Raw genomic sequence first — 20,770 nt, 5'->3', positions numbered from 1 at the left:
AATTCGACTGGTGATGAGTAAGAGGTTCCAAATCTCCAAGTGGAAGCAAGAACCTCCAAGTGGACTCAAGAACTGACAGAGGGAGAGGACACTAGTCAGATCTCAAGCTGACTCATCCTCTCTCCAAACATCTATATATGGATCTCTCCTCTATGAGATCTGGAGGCTGGAATTTTGTTATTGCAAAGAATTGCTGTTGGTTTGAGACTGGAATCATTGGGTGCTTAATGCTTTGAAGGGGCTGAAGATAGGAATTCCATTTGCTGGGAAGGAGATGCTGGATTGGAGCCCTCTGGGTTGTATCTCTTCCTGAACCTTGTTATTCATCAATAAAGCTATCTTGGTTTCTCCTATATGCTGATGTATTTTGATGTATGAATGTATTAGTGTATTTGGTTTATTTCTAATCCTAAACTAGTTATGAATGTGAACATCTGTCTTTGTGTAGTGTTCTTATCTTGTCTCAAGTAGCTGTTCTCTTGTCGCAAGTAGCTATTCTCTTGTGATCTTGCAGGAAGTTGAAGCTGGATAAGCAAGAAGGCAAGTAGCTGTGAACACCCAAAGAGAAGAGAGACCGGATCGAGGGACAAACGGAAGACACCGGTAAGTCCATTGATCTCTCTTCTTTCACATTTCATAAAGGAAGAAACCAGTGTAGCTGTACTCGTTTGTTGCTAAGGCACTGTCACACCTTAGGTGGATAGGATCGTCCTGCATAGGCAATTTTCCCCACAACAAATTGGCGACTCTGCCCACACAAGTACTGCATCACACCAGTTGAATACTTTCGGTTGGAGACACTCCAAGGCGTGTTGCACATAAGATCTGTTGGCAACGTGTAAAGATGCGCTACCGGCCATCCTACCAATAGTATACAGAATGGATAACAACCTTGCTGTCTCTACTCGGCTGGGATCCTTCCCTGCAATACTGGCGGACATAATCTCTCACGGAGTCATTCCCTCGGGCCGAACCTGACAAAGAAATGGGGGCACCCCGCCTCGACAAACCAGTGAAGAAGTAAATGTCTACCACGGTAAGAGGGATGGATTTGCTCCTGATCTGAAATACTTGGTTAATAGGATCCCAAGCATCAAGCATATACTGTAGTAAAGAGATATGTGCTCTCATACTAGAGATTCGGAAGAACTTCAACAGGCCATAGTTCTGCAGCACATTCACCGTGACAGGGTCATGGAGGGCAATCATGTCCTCTTCTTCATGTTCTCATTCTCGCCATGTGAGGGTCATTTTGCTCAAAATTCCCTGCAAAACAAACAAGAAAAAGAGTAAGATCCTGGATTTGATGAGAAACTGGCAAAATTTCATCAAAAACTGTGCAATAGAACTGTTTTTTCTATGCTCAATGCAACTGGCTAGTGTCCTACCTACGTTGAAGGTCAAACTGCCTTCATGTAGCTTGACATTCAACGCAGGTTTCGAATGGACTGCCTGCGCTGATGGCAGAGCGCCCTAGCAAAACCCCAGGGGCTCATGGGAACAGGAAAACAAGCACAGAATGAAAAAAGGAAACCATGAAAAGAAAGAGCTAGAGTTTAGCTCCTACCTGGTCAAGACGGTGCCGAAAATCGTCCGCAGAATCTCCCGAAATCAGCTGGTGAAAATCAAGGTGGAAGAGGCACCTCCAAAGCTCCAACGAACCAAGTTCAAATGAAATGGTAAAATGAGAGGTAAAAACACCTTTTAATTGCTTTTTACGTAGTTCAAAGCGAAATATTAGGGTTCTAATCTCATTTTCATGCAAATGTTATTCATTTCTAACTAGTTTGATGCAGCAATTGAGGATACAACAATGAAAACATCCAACGATGAAACATCGGAAGATTCAATCGTGGACGAAAGTTTGTTTCTGATATCTGCAAGCGATGAGTGGTATGGAGATATAATAATTTATCTCCAAACCCAAAAATTCAGGCCTGACACCTCTCACTCAGAACAGAAACGTATACGATACCAAGCGAAAGACTACATGATCGTCGGTGATACGCTTTACCGTCGTGGTATCGATACAGTTCTGAGGAGGTGCCTCACCCATGAAGAGGCCGAAAAAGCCCTGAATGAATGTCATTCAGGCGCGTGTGGGGGGCATCAATCTGGATATGCTACAGCACAGAAAATCTTACGAGCAGGATACTTCTGGCCAACCATGTTCAAAGATTGCATAACCGCAGTCAGAAGTTGCCATGCTTGTCAAATTTTCGATAGCAAAACCAGAAGACCACCCGCACCTTTACAGCCAATAGTTGCTATTGGGCCTTTTGCCAAATGGGGCATCGATTTCATGCAATGTAACCCCACCTCGACCGGGGAGCATGGGTATATTATAGTCACTGTTGACTATTTTACCAAATGGGCCGAGGCGATGCCTACATTGGATAACACTAGTGAAACAGCCGCCCTTTTCTTTTTCAATCATGTAGTCGCCAGGTTCGGCGTACCACAGGCTATAGTTACAGATCATGGATCGCATTTTCACAATCATATGATGGTTGAATTAGCTGCCAAGCTAGGGCTATCTCACGACAGCTCTACCCCTTATTATCAGCAAGCCAACGGACAAGTTGAGGCAATCAACAAGGTCCTGAAGCGTATGTTGCAAAGGATGATCGGGGTTCACAAAAGAAGGTGGCACCTAATCCTGTACTCAGCCTTGTGGGCTTACCGAACATCGGTAAAAAACGCGACCGGGTTCACACCTTTCCAATTGGTGTATGGCCTGGAAGTAGTCTTGCCAATCCAATGTGAAATTTCATCTCTTAAACTCGCAATTGATCTCCTCCCCGGAACTTCGGAAGAAGAGGCTCGTTTCTTGGAATTAATCCAATTGGATGAAACCCGTCATGATGCCGCTTTGGCTAACGAAGCCCATAAGAAACGACTCAAGGCGCAGTTCGACAAAAATGTCAAACCTCGTGTCTTCTCAGAAGGTGACTTGGTCTTGCTTTATGACCAAGAATCCGATAAATTGGGAGCAGGTAAATTTAATTCTTTATGGATGGGCCCCTATATTGTTAAATGAGTGTTAGCAAAAGGATCCTACGAGTTAATGGATTATGACGGAATTCCACTGGCGCAACCCCGTAATGGCTTGTACCTCAAGCGTTACTATGCTTAAATAGTAACCTGTATGCTTTTGTTGTATTTTGTTTTCGCTAAAGTATTTGTTTTGGTCGAGTGATCCACCTTTTTACATTTATTGCAGATGTCAAACCTTCTGGAGACATGTGTTGGATATGCCGACGGAACGAGTCGTAGTTCGCGGAACCTGTCCTCCGCAGCCTGGGCCATTTTTGATCCAAACGGCGAGTTAGTAAGTTTCAGAGGTGTATGTATTGGGCAATCAATGAATAACATCGTTGAGTATAGCGCGTTGATAAAACTACTCTCTGATGCCATCACCCATGGTATACGCCGACTAATTGTCAGGCTAGACTCACAACTCGTAATACTACAACTCAATGGTATATATTCTGTTCGCAATCCAGCTATTTATCGCATGTTCCTAAGGGTTAAGATTTTGGAAAGACGATTTGATTCATTTCAATACCAGCATATTTTCATAAACTTAAACACATTAACCGACTCATTAGTAAACTATGTGTTAGATAGACATTTGCGACATTTATAAAAAGAGACACATCATCAATGTTGTACATATGGATCATATAACTCAACCAAAATAAAACTCGAAAATCAAAATATATATATAAGTTGTTTATCGTTCATACATAATGTTCTGTAACCAAGACAAAATCGGTCATATGACCCAAAAACTCAAAAATGCTAGGGGGCACCCTAGTCTAGTGATGCTCATGATAGCACGTCACGGCCTGTGCAATCATGCGCAAGAGACGAGTCCATCATCTAGGCACACCAGTAGTATGCCGCTGCAACTGTAAAGGTAACTCATCAATCCTCACATCGGGAATGCCGAGAGTAAGGCTCTCAACCTGCTCCTGCACAGCTGTAAGGGTCTTGGCTACGTCAAGGTCGCGGAGAATAACTCTCCCAGCAGTCTCCCCTGCTGGGGCAGCAACTGGCACTCTCGGGCGAACTGCTGGACGAACAGGACCAACATCTGCATGCACACATGAGTTTGATTAAAGTCTTGATAGAACAAAGCACAAGGACATTATAAATAAGAACAGTAAACAGTAATATGGTCAAATATTTTACCAATAGCGCCCCACTGTTCGCCATCCGGCAATACCAAGTCCGGATCACCTCGGAAATCCATACCAACATATGGATACTCGGAATAAACCATCTCCTGACGCTCGAACCACCTGAAGAAGGTACCAGTGAAAGAAATCTGAAGTTGACCAGCATGCCTAGACATGTGATCAACCCATCTCTGCATGTGTGGCTCGATAGGAGAAGGCAAGTCGAGTGCGATATACTGAGGCTGCATCAGTGGTATTTTCTCCAGGGCAAAGGCAATCAGAATAGAACCAAATCCAAATTTCTTCAACTTCCCGTCCTTTACCTTGTTCAACTGACTTTTCATCTGAAGAAGTACTGCATCACACCAGTTGAATACTTTCGGTTGGAGACACTCCAAGGCGTGCTGCACATAAGATCTGTTGGCAACATGTAAAGATGCGCTACCGGCCATCCTACCAATAGTATACAGAATGGACCTGAGAGACCTGTCAGTAATCTCACGGATAACAACCTTGCCGTCTCTACTCGGCTGGGATCCTTCCCTGCAATACTGGCGGACATAATCTCTCACGGAGTCATTCCCTCGGGCCGAACCTGACAAAGAAATGGGGGCACCCCGCCTCGACAAACCAGTCAAGAAGTAAATGTCTACCACGGTCAGAGGGATGGATTTGCTCCTGATCTGAAATACTTGGTTAATAGGATCCCAAGCATCAAGCATATACTGCAGTAAAGAGATCTGTGCTCTCATACTAGAGATTCAGAAGAACTTCAGCAGGCCACAGTTCCGCAACGCGTTCACTGTGACAGGGTCATGGAGGGCAATCATGTCCTCTTCTTCATGTTCTCGTTCTCGCCATGTGAGGGTCATTTTGCTCAAAAGTCCCTGCAAAACAAACAAGAGAAAGAGTAAGATCCTGGATTTGATGAGAAACTAGCAAAATTTCATCAAAAACTGTGCAATAGAACTGTTTTTCTATGCTCAATGCAACTGGCTAGTGTCCTACCTGCGTTGAAGGTCAAACTGCCTTCATGCAGCTTGACATTCAACGCAGGTTTCGAATGGACTGCCTGCGCTGATGGTCGAGTGCCCTAGCAAAACCCCAGGGGCTCATGGGAATAGGAAAACAGGCATAGAATGGAAAAAGGAAACCATGAAAAGAAAGAGCTAGAGTTTAGCTCCTACCTGGTCCAGACGGCGCCGAAAATCGTCCGCAGAATCTCCCGGAATCAGCTGGTGAAAATCAAGGGGGAAGAGGCACCTCCAAAGCTCCAACAAACCAAGTTCAAATGAAATGGTAAAATGAGAGGTAAAAACACCTTTTAATTGTTTTTTACATAGTTCAAAGCGAAATATTAGGGTTCTAATCTCATTTTCATGCAAATGTTATTCATTTCTAACTAGTTTGATGCAGCAATTGAGGATACAGTACTATCTTTGAAAAGGGTAAAGCTAGTGATGGTAAAAATAAAAAATTTGACCATATAATATCGAGCAGTTTTAGCACAAAGTTCATGCTCGTTAAAAAATAAACGTAAGATTCGAGCAGTTTTAGCACAAAGTTCATGCTCGTTAAAAAATAAACGCAAGACCCGAGCAGTTTTAGCACATAGTTCATGCTCGTTAAAAAATAAACATAAGATCGAGCAAATGTTTCCACCCGTGTTTAAGATCATTAAAAAATGAACTGTCCCGGTAAATAACCACTGTGAATGTAATATCATCAGTCGTTAAAGCCTTGGTCGTGTTTGCACCATCACCTCCACTTTTCCATTGGCCGATCGTTCACCTCCATATGATTGTTTACCCATTTTGAGGAACAGCTGCGAAGAGTGATTTCACCTAGCCATCCTTGTGACACTACCGTGATTGGAAAATTCCAACATGTACCTGGAATCAGCTACTAACCCTGTTTATCCCTCGTTCCACAAAAGATGAGTCTTCTTTAAGCTCTTTTCAACTGACTCGTAAAATATGAAAAGATTGCCGAGTTTTGGCCTTCCAGCTCGTTAAAGCGACCGGAAGAGCTATCCCTCCTCTAGATTTTAATCTTTTTGGACCTGAGGGATTATTGCACAAAAAGATGGAGCACTTGTTTTGTTCGGCTCGTTAAAACTATCGAAAACTCATCCCTTCTGTATTGTTTTATACTTTTTCGGACTTAAGGGATTAGATGACGAAAAAGGACTTTTGGAGTTAACTTTATGTACCTTTTCAGACTCTCTAAAAATGAAAAGGACCGAGTTATCCTTGTCGTTAGACTCGTTAAAATCATTAAATAGCGACAAACTTGTCTTTAGACGAGAACGAGTTTCACTATCGCTAGGCTCGTTAAAACATAGCGATGGTTTTGCCCGAAGGGCAGGTTATAGAACAAGCATATGTTATCCTCCTCAAGCTTGACAAAAATAAAGAGGTACTGGTCAGCAATGACTGGGGAAAAATTGGGATAACTAAAGAAAACTTTGATGGTAGCAAGTCGCTCTTGAACATGACACTTTTCCTCCGTACCACAATCGAGTTGGGTTGTTTCATTCACCGGTCACATCCATGGTCTCGCCATACCATCCATATTTGGGGTAATGCTACCGATCCATCGTATCAGTGTCGCCATATGTTCAAGAGAAGTCGTTCAGAAAAGTCAACCGTGTCCCATCCACTGCCATACATTATCGTTCATCCTTTCATGACCGCCACCCTTAATCATATGTCTCAGATCGTTTTCACCTCCATTAAAATCATTAGCTCCATTCCATGTCACCGATGTGGGAATTATTAAGGCCCTCCTTTGACGGATCACTTCTTGTCGACATCAGCTCATTATCCAAGAAGTTGATCTAGGAACAACCCCTTCAGTACTTTGAAGCTTGCATGCCACAATGGCAAGTTTCTCACTTCCGGCGACAGGTATACATCAATGACCTTCGACCGAAATATTTTGCATGGTGTTCGACGCCAAGTCCTTTATTCACACCACGTGAATTGTACTACAGTACCTTGAGGGTCATTATCATTATCGGTGATTCCTCTCGCGCTTGTTAACGGTTTACATCATTGACCGGTAATCGAGCGATGTCTTTCCATGTTCGACTTCAGAACATTTCTCACATGGATCGACTTGTACTTAGAGTGAAGATCGAACGAGTTTGAAGACCCCGGATCTAGTTTCATCCATCCGGGCTGCGATATATATTCAGGAAAGATAAAGACATTGACATGTACGTCATTGCAGCAGATAATCATCCTACTCAAAGGATGATAATTTCTTCAAAATTATCAGTCTACCATCAGACGATTGTCTGTTCTATGTACATAAAAATGAATTTATAAAGCTGAGCATGGGAATGCCTGCCTCAGCTAGATCATGAAAGCAGTATGAAAAATAATGTATTGTATTGTATCTTATTACATGTCTCCTCCCAGCATTGGATGAACTTCGGATCCTCCTGATAAAGCATTTCGCCCGATAAACAACCTCATACTTTAGGGGGCAACTGTTATAGACATTTTTGTGTCTTACAGCATTGAGCATAAAATGTCCATAATCTAAGGGATCCAAAGTCCCTAAACATGTTGTTCCTACCCTTAGAGGAACAAGGCTAACAAACCACAGCAATTCACAGAAGTTCTCCACCAGAAACTGCTCAAAAACAAGTCAATTCAGGATCATTTCAGTGGCTACACTAGTTGTTTGCGCTGAATGTCAAAGCCAACACTGGCTACCTGCATTGAATGTCAACTGGAACACTAGCTACCTGCGCTGAACGAGAATGGACAAGTGGCAGGCTCATTTCTCAAGGTGTCAAAACCCAGGAAGCTTCCAAAATGACACTTGCCTCAGGGAATTCGACTGGTGATGAGTAAGAGGTTCCAAATCTCCAAGTGGAAGCAAGAACCTCCAAGTGGACTCAAGAACTGACAGAGGGAGAGGACACTAGTCAGATCTCAAGCTGACTCATCCTCTCTCCAAACATCTATATATGGATCTCTCCTCTATGAGATCTAGAGGCTGGAATTTTGTTATTGCAAAGAATTGTTGTTGGTTTGAGACTGGAATCATTGGGTGCTTAATGCTTTGAAGGGGCTAAGGATAGGAATTCCATTTGCTGGGAAGGAGATGCTGGATTGGAGCCCTCTGGGTTTTATCTCTTCCTGAACCTTGTTATTCATCAATAAAGCTATCTTGGTTTCTCCTATATGCTGATGCATTTTGATGTATGAATGTATTAGTGTATTTGGTTTATTTCTAATCCTAAACTAGTTATGAATGTGAACATCTGTCTTTGTGTAGTGTTCTTCTCTTGTCTCAAGTAGTTGTTCTCTTGTCGCAAGTAGCTGTTCTCTTGTGATCTTGCAGGAAGTTGAAGCTGGATAAGCAAGAAGGCAAGTAGCTGTGAACACCCAAAGAGAAGAGAGACCGGATCGAGGGACAAATGGAAGACACCGGTAAGTCCATTGATCTCTCTTCTTTCACATTTCATAAAGGAAGAAACCAGTGTAGCTGTACTCGTTTGTTGCTAAGGCACTGTCACACCTTAGGTGGATAGGATCGTCCTGCATAGGAATTTTTCCCCACAACAAATTGGCGACTCCGCCCACACCAATACTGCATCACACCAGTTGAATACTTTCAGTTGGAGACACTCCAAGGCGTGCTGCACATAAGATCTGTTGGCAACATGTAAAGATGCGCTACCGGCCATCCTACCAATAGTATATAGAATGGACCTGAGAGACCTGTCAGTAATCTCACGGATAACAACCTTGCCGTCTCTACTCGGCTGGGATCCTTCCCTGCAATACTGGCGGACATAATCTCTCACGGAGTCATTCCCTCGGGCCAAACCTGACAAAGAAATGGGGGCACCCCGCCTCGACAAACCAGTCAAGAAGTAAATGTCTACCATGGTCAGAGGAATGGATTTGCTCCTGATCTGAAATACTTGGTTAATAGGATCCCAAGCGTCAAGCATATACTGCAGTAAAGAGATATGTGCTCTCATACTAGAGATTCGGAAGAACTTCAACAGGCCATAGTTCCGCAGCGCGTTCACCGTGACAGGGTCATGGAGGGCAATCATGTCCTCTTCTTCATGTTCTCGTTCTCGCCATGTGAGGGTCATTTTGCTCAAAAGTCCCTGCAAAACAAACAAGAGAAAGAGTAAGATCCTGGATTTGATGAGAAACTGGAAAAATTTCATCAAAAACTGTGCGTTAGAATTGTTTTTTCTATTCTCAACGCAACTGGCTAGTGTCCTACCTGCGTTGAAGTTCAAACTGCCTTCATGCAGCTTGACATTCAACGCAGGTTTCGAATGGACTGCCTGCGCTGATGGCAGAGTGCCCGAGCAAAACCCCAGGGGCTCATGGGAACAGGAAAACAAGCACAAAATGAAAAAAGGAAACCATGAAAAGAAAGAGCTAGAGTTTAGCTCCTACCTGGTCCAGACGGCGCCGAAAATCGTCCGCAGAATCTCCCGGAATCAGCTGGTGAAAATCAAGGGGGAAGAGGCACCTCCAAAGCTCCAACGATCCAATTTCAAATGAAATGGTAAAATGAGAGGTAAAAACACCTTTTAATTGCTTTTTACGTAGTTCAAAGCGAAATATTAGAGTTCTAATCTCATTTTCATGCAAATTTTATTCATTTCTAACTAGTTTGATGCAGCAATTGAGGATACAACAATGAAAACATCCAACGATGAAACATCGGAAGATTCAATCGTGGACGAAAGTTTGTTTCTGATATCTGCAAGCAATGAGTGGTAGGGAGATATAATAATTTATCTCCAAAACCAAAAAATTCAGGCCTGACACCTCTCACTCAGAACAGAAACGTATACGATACCAAGCGAAAGACTACATGATCGTCGGTGATACGCTTTACCGTCGTGGTATCGATACAGTTCTTAGGAGGTGCCTCACCCATGAAGAGGCCGAAAAAGCCCCGAATGAATGTCATTCAGGCGCGTGTGGGGGGAATCAATCTGGATATGCTACAGCACAGAAAATCTTACGAGCAGGATACTTCTGGCCAACCATGTTCAAAGATTGCATAACTGCAGTCAGAAGTTGCCATGCTTGTCAAATTTTCGATAGCAAAACCAGAAGACCACCCGCACCTTTACAGCCAATAGTTTCTGTTGGTCCTTTCGCCAAATGGGGCATCAATTTCATGCAATGTAACCCCACCTCGACTGGGGGGCATGGGTATATTATAGTCGCTGTTGACTATTTTACCAAATGGGCCGAGGCGATGCCTACATTGGATAACACTGGTGAAACGGCCGCCCTTTTCTTTTTCAATCATGTAGTCGCCAGGTTTGGCGTACCAGAGGCTATAGTTACAGATCATGGATCGCATTTTCGCAATCATATGATGGTTGAATTAGCTGCCAAGCTAGGGCTATCTCATGACAGCTCTACCCCGTATTATCCGCAAGCCAACGGACAAGTTGAAGCAATCAACAAGGTCCTGAAGCGTATGTTGCAAAGGATGATCAGGGTTCACAAAAGAAGGTGGCACCTAATCCTGTACTCAGCCTTGTGGGCTTACCGAACATCGGTAAAGAACGCGACCGGGTTCACACCTTTCCAATTGGTGTATGGCCTGGAAGCAGTCTTGCCAATCCAATGTGAAATTTCGTCTCTTAAACTCGCAATTGATCTCCTCCCCGGAACTTCGGAAGAAGAGGCTCGTTTCTTGCAATTAATCCAATTGGATGAAACCCGTCATGATGCCGCTTTGGCTAACGAAGCCCATAAGAAACGAGTCAAGGCGCAGTTCGACAAAAATGTCAAACCTCGTGTCTTCTCAGAAGGTGACTTGGTCTTGCTTTATGACCAAGAATCCGATAAATTGGGAGCAGGTAAATTTAATTCTTTATGGATGGGCCCCTATATTGTTAAACGAGTGTTAGCAAAAGGATCCTACGAGTTAATGGATTATGATGGAATTCCACTGGCGCAACCCCGTAATGGGTTGTACCTCAAGCGTTACTATGCTTAAATAGTAACCTGTATGCTTTTGTTGTATTTTGTTTTCGCTAAAGTATTTGTTTTGGTCGAGTGATCCACCTTTTTACATTTATTGCAGATGTCAAACCTTCTGGAGACATGTGTTGGATATGCCGACGGAGCGAGTCGTAGTTCGCGGAACCTGTCCTCCGCAGCCTGGGCCATTTTTGATCCAAGCGGCGAGTTAGTAAGTTTCAGAGGTGTATGTATTGGGCAATCAACGAATAACATCGCTGAGTATAGCGCGTTGATAGAACTACTCTCTGATGCCATCACCCATGGTATACACCGACTAATTGTCAGGCTAGACTCACAACTCGTAATACTACAACTCAATGGTATATATTCCGTTCGCAATCCAGCTATTTATCGCATGTTCCTAAGGGTTAAGATTTTGGAAAGACAATTTGATTCAATTCAATACCAGCATATTTCTAGAAACTTAAACACATTAACCGACTCATTAGCAAACTATGTGTTAGATAGACATTTGCGACATTTATAAAAAGAGACACATCATCAATGTTGTACATATGGATCATATAATTCAACCAGAATAAAACTCGAAAATCAAAAAATATATATATAAGTTGTTTATCATTCATACATAATGTTCTGTAACCAAGACAAAATCGGTCATATGACCCAAAAACTCAAAAATGCTAGGGGGCACCCTAGTCTAGTGATGCTCATGATAGCACGTCACGGCCTGTGCAATCATGCACAAGAGACGAGTCCATCATCTAGGCACACCAGTAGTATGCCGCTGCAACTGTAAAGGTAACTCATCAATCCTCACATCGGGAATGCCGAGAGTAAGGCTCTCAACCTACTCCTGCATAGCTGTAAGGGTCTCGGCTACGTCAAGGTCGCGGAGAATAACTCTCCCAGCAGTCTCCCTTGCTGGGGCAGCAACTGGCACTCTCGGGCGAACTGCTGGACGAACAGGACCAACATCTGCATGCACACATGAGTTTGATTAAAGTCTTGATAGAACAAAGCACAAGGACATTATAAATAAGAACAATAAACAGTAATATGGTCAAATATTTTACCAATAGCGCCCCACTGTTCGCCATCCGGCAATACCAAGTCCGGATCACCTCGGAAATCCATACCAACATATGGATACTCGGAATAGACCATCTCCTGACGCTCGAACCACCTGAAGAAGGTACCAGTGAAAGAAATCTGAAGTTGACCAGCATGCCTAGACATGTGATCAACCCATCTCTGCATGCGTGGCTCGGTAGGAGAAGGCAAGTCGAGTGCGATATACTGAGGCTGCATCAGTGGTATTTTCTCCAAGGCAAAGGCAGTCAGAATAGAACCAAATCCAAATTTCTTCAGCTTCCCGTCCTTTACCTTGTTCAACTGACATTTCATCTGAAGAAGTACTGCATCACACTAGTTGAATACTTTCGGTTGGAGACACTCCAAGGCGTGATGCACATAAGATCTGTTGGCAACATGTAAAGATGCACTACCAGCCATCCTACCAATAGTATATAGAATGGACCTGAGAGACCTGTCAATAATCTCACGGATAACAACCTTGCCGTCTCTACTCGGCTTGGATCCTTCCCTGCAATACTGGCGGACAAAGAAATGGGGGCACCCCGCCTCGACAAACCAGTCAAGAAGTAAATGTCTACCATGGTCAGAGGAATGGATTTGCTCCTGATCTGAAATACTTGGTTAATAGGATCCCAAGCATCAAGCATATACTGCAGTAAAGAGATCTGTGCTCTCATACTAGAGATTCGGAAGAACTTCAGCAGGCCACAGTTCCGCAACGCGTTCACTGTGACAGGGTCATGGAGGGCAATCATGTCCTCTTCTTCATGTTCTCATTCTCGCCATGTGAGGGTGATTTTGTTCAAAAGTCCCTGCAAAACAAACAAGAGAAAGAGTAAGATCCTGGATTTGATGAGAAACTGGCAAAATTTCATCAAAAACTGTGCAATAGAACTGCTTTTCTATGCTCAACGCAACTGGCTAGTGTCCTACCTGCGTTGAAGGTCAAACTGCCTTCATGCAGCTTGACATTCAACGCAGGTTTCGAATGGACTGCCTGCGCTGATGGCAGAGCGCCCTAGCAAAACCCCAGGGGCTCATGGGAACAGGAAAACAAGCACAGAATGGAAAAAGGAAACCATGAAAAGAAAGAGCTATAGTTTAGCTCCTACCTGGTCCAGACGGCGCCGAAAATCGTCCGCAGAATCTCTCGGAATCAGCTGGTGAAAATCAAGGGGGAAGAGGCACCTCCAAAGATCCAACAAACCAAGTTCAAATGAAATGGTAAAATCAGAGGTAAAAACACCTTTTAATTGTTTTTTACGTAGTTCAAAGCGAAATATTAGGGTTCTAATCTCATTTTCATGCAAATGTTATTCATTTCTAACTAGTTTGATGCAGCAATTGAGGATACAGTACTATCTTTGAAAAGGGTAAAGCTAGTGATGGTAAAAATAAAAAATTTGACCATATAATATCGAGCAGTTTTAGCACAAAGTTCATGCTCGTTAAAAAATAAATGCAAGATTCGAGCAGTTTTAGCACAAAGTTCATGCTTGTTAAAAAATAAACACAAGATCCGAGCAGTTTTAGCACATAGTTCATGCTTGTTAAAAAATAAACATAAGATCGAGCAAATGTTTCCACCCATGTTTAAGCTCGTTAAAAAATGAACTATCCCGGTAAATAACCACTGTGAATGTAATATCATCAGCCGTTAAAGCCTTGGTCGTGTTTGCACCATCACCTCCACTTTTCCATTGGCCGATCGTTCACCTCCATATGATTGTTTACCCATTTTGAGGAACAGCTGCGAAGAGTGATTTCACCTAGCCATCCTTGTGACACTGCCGTGATTGGAAAATTCCAACCTGTACCTAGAATCAGCTGCTAACCCTGTTTATCACTCGTTCCTCAAAAGACGAGTCTTCTTTAAGCTCTTTTCAACTGACTCGTAAAATATGAAAAGATTGCCGAGTTTTGGCCTTCCAGCTCGTTAAAGCGACTGGAAGAGCTATCCCTCCTCTAGATTTTAATCTTTTTGGACCTGAGGGATTATTGCACAAAAAGATTGAGCGCTTGTTTTGTTCGGCTCGTTAAAACTATCGAAAACTCATCCCTTCTGTATTGTTTTATACTTTTTCGGACTTAAGGGATTAGATGACGAAAAAGGACTTTTGGAGTTAACTTTATGTACCTTTTCAGACTCTCTAAAAATGAAAAGGACCGAGTTATCCTTGTCGTTAGACTCGTTAAAATCATTAAATAGCGACAAACTTGTCTTTAGACGAGAACGAGTTTCACTATCGCTAGGCTCGTTAAAACATAGCGATGGTTTTGCCCGAAGGGCAGGTTATAGAACAAGCATATGTTATCCTCCTCAAGCTTGACAAAAATAAATAGGTACTGGTCAGCAATGACTGGGGAAAAATTGGGAGAACTAAAGAAAACTTTGATGGTAGCAAGTCACTCTTGAACATGACACTTTTCCTCCGTACCACAATCGGGTTGGGTTGTTTCATTCACCGGTCACATCCATGGTCTCGCCATACCATCCATATTTGGGGTAATGCTACCGATCCATCGTATCAGTGTCGCCATATGTTCAAGAGCAGTCGTTCAGAAAAGTCAACCGTGTCCCATCCACTGCCATACATTATCCTTCATCCTTTCATGACCGCCACCCTGAATCATATGTCTCAGATCGTTTTCACCTCCATTAAAATCATTAGCTCCGTTCCGTGTCACTGATGTGGGATTCATTAAGGCCCTCCTTTGACGGATCGCTTCTTGTCGACATCAGCTCATTATCCAAGAAGTTGATCTAGGAACAACCCCTTCAGTACTTTGAAGCTTGCATGCCACAATGGCAAGTTTCTCACTTCCGGCGACAGGTATACATCAATGACCTTCGACCGAAAGATTTTGCATGGTGTTCGACGCCAAGTCCTTTATTCACACCACGTGAATTTTACTACAGTACCTTGAGGGTCATTATCATTATCAGTGATTCCTCTCGCGCTTGTTAACGGTTTACATCATTGACCGGTAATCGAGCGATGTCTTTCCATGTTCGACTTCAGAACATTTCTCACATGGATCGACTTGTACTTAGAGTGAAGATCGAACGAGTTTGAAGACCCCATATCTAGTTTCATCCATCCAGGCTGCGATATATATTCAGGAAAGATAAATACATTGACATGTACATCATTGCAGCAGATAATCATCCTACTCAAAGGATGATAATTTCTTCAAAATTATCAGTCTACCATCAGACGATTATCTGTTCTATGTACAGAAAAATGAATTTATAAAGCTGAGCATGGGAATGCCCGCCTCAGCTAGATCATGAACGCAGTATGAAAAATAATGTATTGTATTGTATCTTATTACAGGTCTCCTCCCAGCATTGGATGAACTTCGGATCCCCCTGATAAAGCATTTCGCCCGATAAACAGCCTCATACTTTAGGGGGCAACTGTTATAGACATTTTTGTGCCTTACAACATTGAGCATGAAATGTCCATAATATAAGGGATCCAAAGTCCCTAAACATGTTGTTTCTACCCCTAGAGGAACAAGGCTAACAAACCACAGCAATTCACAGAAGTTCTCCACCAGAAACTGCTCAAAAACAAGTCAATTCAGGATCATTTCAGTGGCTACACTAGCTGTTTGCGCTGAATGTCAAAGCCAACACTGGCTACCTGCGTTGAATGTCGACTGGAACACTAGCTACCTATGCTAAACAAGAATGGACAAGTGGCAGGCTCATTTCTCAAGGTGTCAAACCCAGGAAGCTTCCAAAATGACACTTGCCTCAGGGAATTCGACTGGTGATGAGTAAGAGGTTCCAAATCTCCAAGTGGAAGCAAGAACCTCCAAGTGGACTCAAGAACTGACAGAGGGAGAGGACACTAGTCAGATCTCAAGCTGACTCATCCTCTCTCCAAACATCTATATATGGATCTCTCCTCTATGAGATCTAGAGGCTGGAATTTTGTTATTGCAAAGAATTGCTGTTGGTTTGAGACTGGAATCATTGGGTGCTTAATGCTTTGAAGGGGCTAAAGATAGGAATTCCATTTGCTGGGAAGGAGATGCTGGATTGGAGCCCTCTGGGTTTTATCTCTTCCTGAACCTTGTTATTCATCAATAAAGCTATCTTGGTTTCTCCTATATGCTGATGTATTTTCATGTATGAATGTATTAGTGTATTTGGTTTATTTCTAATCCTAAACTAGTTATGAATGTGAACATCTGTCTTTGTGTAGTGTTCTTGTCTTGTCTCAAGTAGCTGTTCTCTTGTCGCAAGTAGCTGTTCTCTTGTGATCTTGCAGGAAGTTGAAGCTGGATAAGCAAGAAGGCAAGTAGCTGTGAACACCCAAAGAGAAGAGAGACTGGATTGAGGGACAAATGGAAGACACCGGTAAGTCCATTGATCTCTCTTCTTTCACATTTCATAAAGGAAGAAACCAGTGTAGCTGTACTCGTTTGTTGCTAAGGCACTGTCACACCTTAGGTGGATAGGATCGTCCTGCATAGGCATTTTTCCCCACAACATCCATGTCTTCATATGTTCGTGAACAAGTCTCCTTGCATGCGCTCCGTTTTCATGTCATTCATCATCACACCATGACTCATCCATGTACCTGTATCTGCAATCACTCATGACGAAACAACAACAAATCCAAAAATCTCTTAGTCTACCATGATGCATTGTTTTTCGCTTTCGCATGCAAGTGATCGGGAGAGAGGAAAAGGCTCTGAAACTGCACAGAGCACATTTCAAGCTGGGATGCAGGCTCCAGGTATTGTCCATAAAAATTGCGTAGATTCGCTGGGAGGCTGAGATGGGAAACCTAGATTAGTAGTGACTATCTGTGGGATCTAGCTCAGCTGGAGGGTAGATTTGCACAACTTTTTTAGGGAGATAGTGCAAGTAGCAGTGGGAGACTGGCAGTGAAAACTACGCAATTTCTTTGGGGAGCTGGTAGCGGTCTGCAGGAGGTTGCTAGAAAAAATTACGCAATTTCTCCAAGGAGCTGGCAGCGAGCTATGAGGGGTAGCTGGAAAAAACTACAAATAGTTGAGAAGCTAGTGTGCTAGACATCCCTGCGTAGTTTCTAAGTTGAGCGGGATGCTGGGAAGCCAGTAGAGTGCTCATGAAAACTGCACAGTTTTGAGGAGGAGGAGCAGGCTCGCTGACAGGGTGACTGGCTAGAAAAGCTCTGCAATTTTTTACGGCATTGCAGTGACAGGCAGTGAGTTTCTGTCTGGCATGTCTGCGCAATTTCTTCAGTCAACGGAAGCAGGCATGCCTGGTAGCTTCTATACAATTTTTTGAAGTGAGGCCCAAGGTTACTGCCCGGTCAAACTCTGCTCTTGACCAGCTGGAGGGTTGGTGGATTTTCTTTTGGGCAGTGCAGATTGAGATGGCTTGCTGGGAAAATTTTGCATTGTTTTGGGTGACAGTTAGTTGAATGGATTCTAGGATTGTGCAATGCTGACTACTTGGGAGGCGGCCTCAAGATCTGTGAAATTCTGGGCAATAGTATATGTTCACTGAGGGTTGAAACTGCGCAGTGCAACTCAGTGGAGATCTATTTGTTGGGGTTGGTCCAGTTGACATAGCTTCAAAAAAATGACTAAGTGTGTGAACAAGTGACTTTTTACATGCATGGCCTTGTGAACACACACTCAACATGACTTGATGACAAGATGCCTTGAACCCTCAAGACAACATACACTTAGTGTGACTGATTGATGGTGCGAGTGACATGCGCGACACTCGTGATAGATCATTGAATGACCGTGATAACACTTGCATGACAGTGCATAAAACATTGTGTGTGAGTGCAACAGATGTTTACATAGAGAAAATAACTTGTGCACATGAAGGCACACTTTGTGCATGGCCAGAACATGACTACAAGCGTGACATTGTGCCCAAAATGCAAAATGATATTTGATGAACGGTCAAGCGAGGAGGGTGAAAAGGCTCAACACGAGCTCATGGGATGAGCCCGAGTGTTTTCAAACATCAAGGAAAAACCCAAGGAAGGCTCTGAAATTAGATACATGTCAAAATTTTGGAGGGTGTTGCAGCCGCTACAACACTTGGCGACACACTTGTTGAACTCCAGCTTCTCCGTTTTGGTCCATTGATAGCATAGGGCCTTGGTCTTTCAGGGCGAGTTGAACCATTGTGTGGGTTACTTCGGCTTCCCCACTTACCCCATGGATGGACATGGTTCAACTTTCACCAACTCAGTCAAATAAAATACCAAGTTTCAGCTTGATCACAGTGTTTCAAAATCGAGAAGGGTAGTTTGGCTCGTGAGTTAAAAATTTTTAGAGTATAAGTTTTCATCTCTAGTGTTGCTCCACTACCGGCAGGCCTTGAAAGTACCCCAGCAGAGTCACGTAGGAACACACATTTCTCCACTGCCAATGAGATTGGTTAGTACCTTAGTGGAGTTTCATGCTTCACCTCTCTGCGAAGGAAGCCTTTCTCTTCTTTTTCCTTTGTATTTTTTTTAAGAGTATTGTGCATAAGAACTTATCTATTTTTGGGGCGAAAGAGGGATATCGACATATTGAGAGTAGAAGAGGTTGTTGCTTCAAAGAAGCATGTAAGACATCAAACATAGGTTTCTTGTTTATATTTTCTCCCTAGTTGGATGAGCTTGAAAACGTGGAGCAGAAGGTTGAGTATAGGCAAGGGGTTTCCCAGTGTGGACACAAGTTCATGGTTAGACCAAAGCTTCCCTTGCAAACGACTCATATTTTTCGTCAAGATTTCATCTGCTGAAGGTTACAACCAAGCATAGAGAAGACAGACACAGGACTGCCCAGTGTTGCAATGTCACAAGACTCCTTGGATCTCAGCCACATACTCATTGAAAAGCTAGAACTCAGTAGAGGGAAGCACTTATTGGCAAAACCAAAAATAGCATGATATTAAGCAAACAAACCAAACCAAGTGAGCAAGTAAACAAAAATGCAAACCAGAAAGCAAAGACAAGCAAGAAAGAAACTGCTACTCCTACTCCTACGCTAAATGGTCGGGGTTACATGAAATGAAATTTCCATTGAAGTCGCCCTAGGCATACCCAACCTACAACCATAAACATATCGATGATTAAAACAAATAAAAAATAGTGGGCAATAAAATACAAAAACTTGACAAACTTGTACATGAGAGAGAAGGTCTCGCCTGCGGGCAGAAAGATGTGTCACAACCAACCAACACACATGCTTACCTCTTTGGTGACTATCGTTTTTCAACAAACCTCGAAGGCCTCTTACAAGTGTGTGTTCTTTTGCACCAAGTTTCTTACCAAGTATGAGGAAGGATAGAAGCTTGTTACCTACAACATGACTCGCCAAGTAAGATTGTTCTAGCCATTCAGTGATTGGGTCATAAAATTCATGATGGATTCTTTGAAAGACACGTGATCTTTGAGAAGATGGGTTCCTGATTTGAGAGAAGTGATCACAATGGGAATGTGGTATGGATAGATATATTTGATCATTCTTGTTGGTCATGCCAAGACAATGAGGATCTACCATAGGCATCAACGTAGGCCAAAGTGCCTCACCTTATTGACATAAGTCTGAGGGGAAAGATGTTAAACGGTGAAGATCATAGTGCGTGAAGTGACTTTCATTGGATGTATTGTTGGGAAAATGATAAAATGCATGACAATCACCCAAGATATAAGAAAGATTAGATGAGTTGGTCCACATGCCAGCTTCCTAGTTTCACATGAATAGAGAATATTTTTGAACAATCTTAAGAATGCTCTGAATGATGGAACCAAGTTCGCTTTGCACTAGACATGACAGAACTCCCACCTACAACTGGTGAAAAATTACGCAGGCATTATGGTCATCATAGGAATGTAGGAAGGATACTAGCACTGCGACTATATGAAGCCAGTTGGGGTGTGGTGAAATGAGAGGAACCTGATTAACGTGGTATCTTGTGCGCTCATCATCACACAGGGAGATTTCTGGTCTGATGAGTGGGCATATTTGAAGTTGAAGATTTACAAGAAGACCAAGGAGCTGATCACAAGAGAGAACATTTGATAAGTATGATTTCGGACAAAGATAGTCTTTTAGATGATCAACCTCACAGTTCCATGATTGCATGAGAGACAAATGCTCCCAAACTGAATTGGATGTAAAGAGAAGTGAATGAACACGGACACACTGTAACAGACTTGTGGATTCGGTCATTAGTGAAAATTTTAAATTTTGAAATATCGCACTCGAAATAGTAAATATTTTCTACACAGGGATCCACGTTGAGTGCAACCATGGTAGATAGGACGATTTATGCATTAGAAATGAATCTGATTTAGTTGAGGGGAAACTAGATACTCAGGTCCTGACATAACCATCAATAGATGTTGACGTGCCTCAACTCCCTGACATGTCCCGGAACTTTCCATAATTGTAAAATTTTTCATTTTGAGATGTGAACCACATCATGCATGGCTTGAGGAATAGGTTGTTGTTTTTTTATTTCAAAACTTC

Source organism: Pinus tabuliformis, chromosome 5_1 (assembly GCF_031772625.1).
Source record: "Pinus tabuliformis cultivar Carrire ecotype Pingquan chromosome 5_1, CPIR1, whole genome shotgun sequence".
Taxonomy (NCBI): Eukaryota; Viridiplantae; Streptophyta; class Pinopsida; order Pinales; family Pinaceae; genus Pinus; species Pinus tabuliformis.
This window is presented reverse-complemented; position numbering follows the sequence as displayed.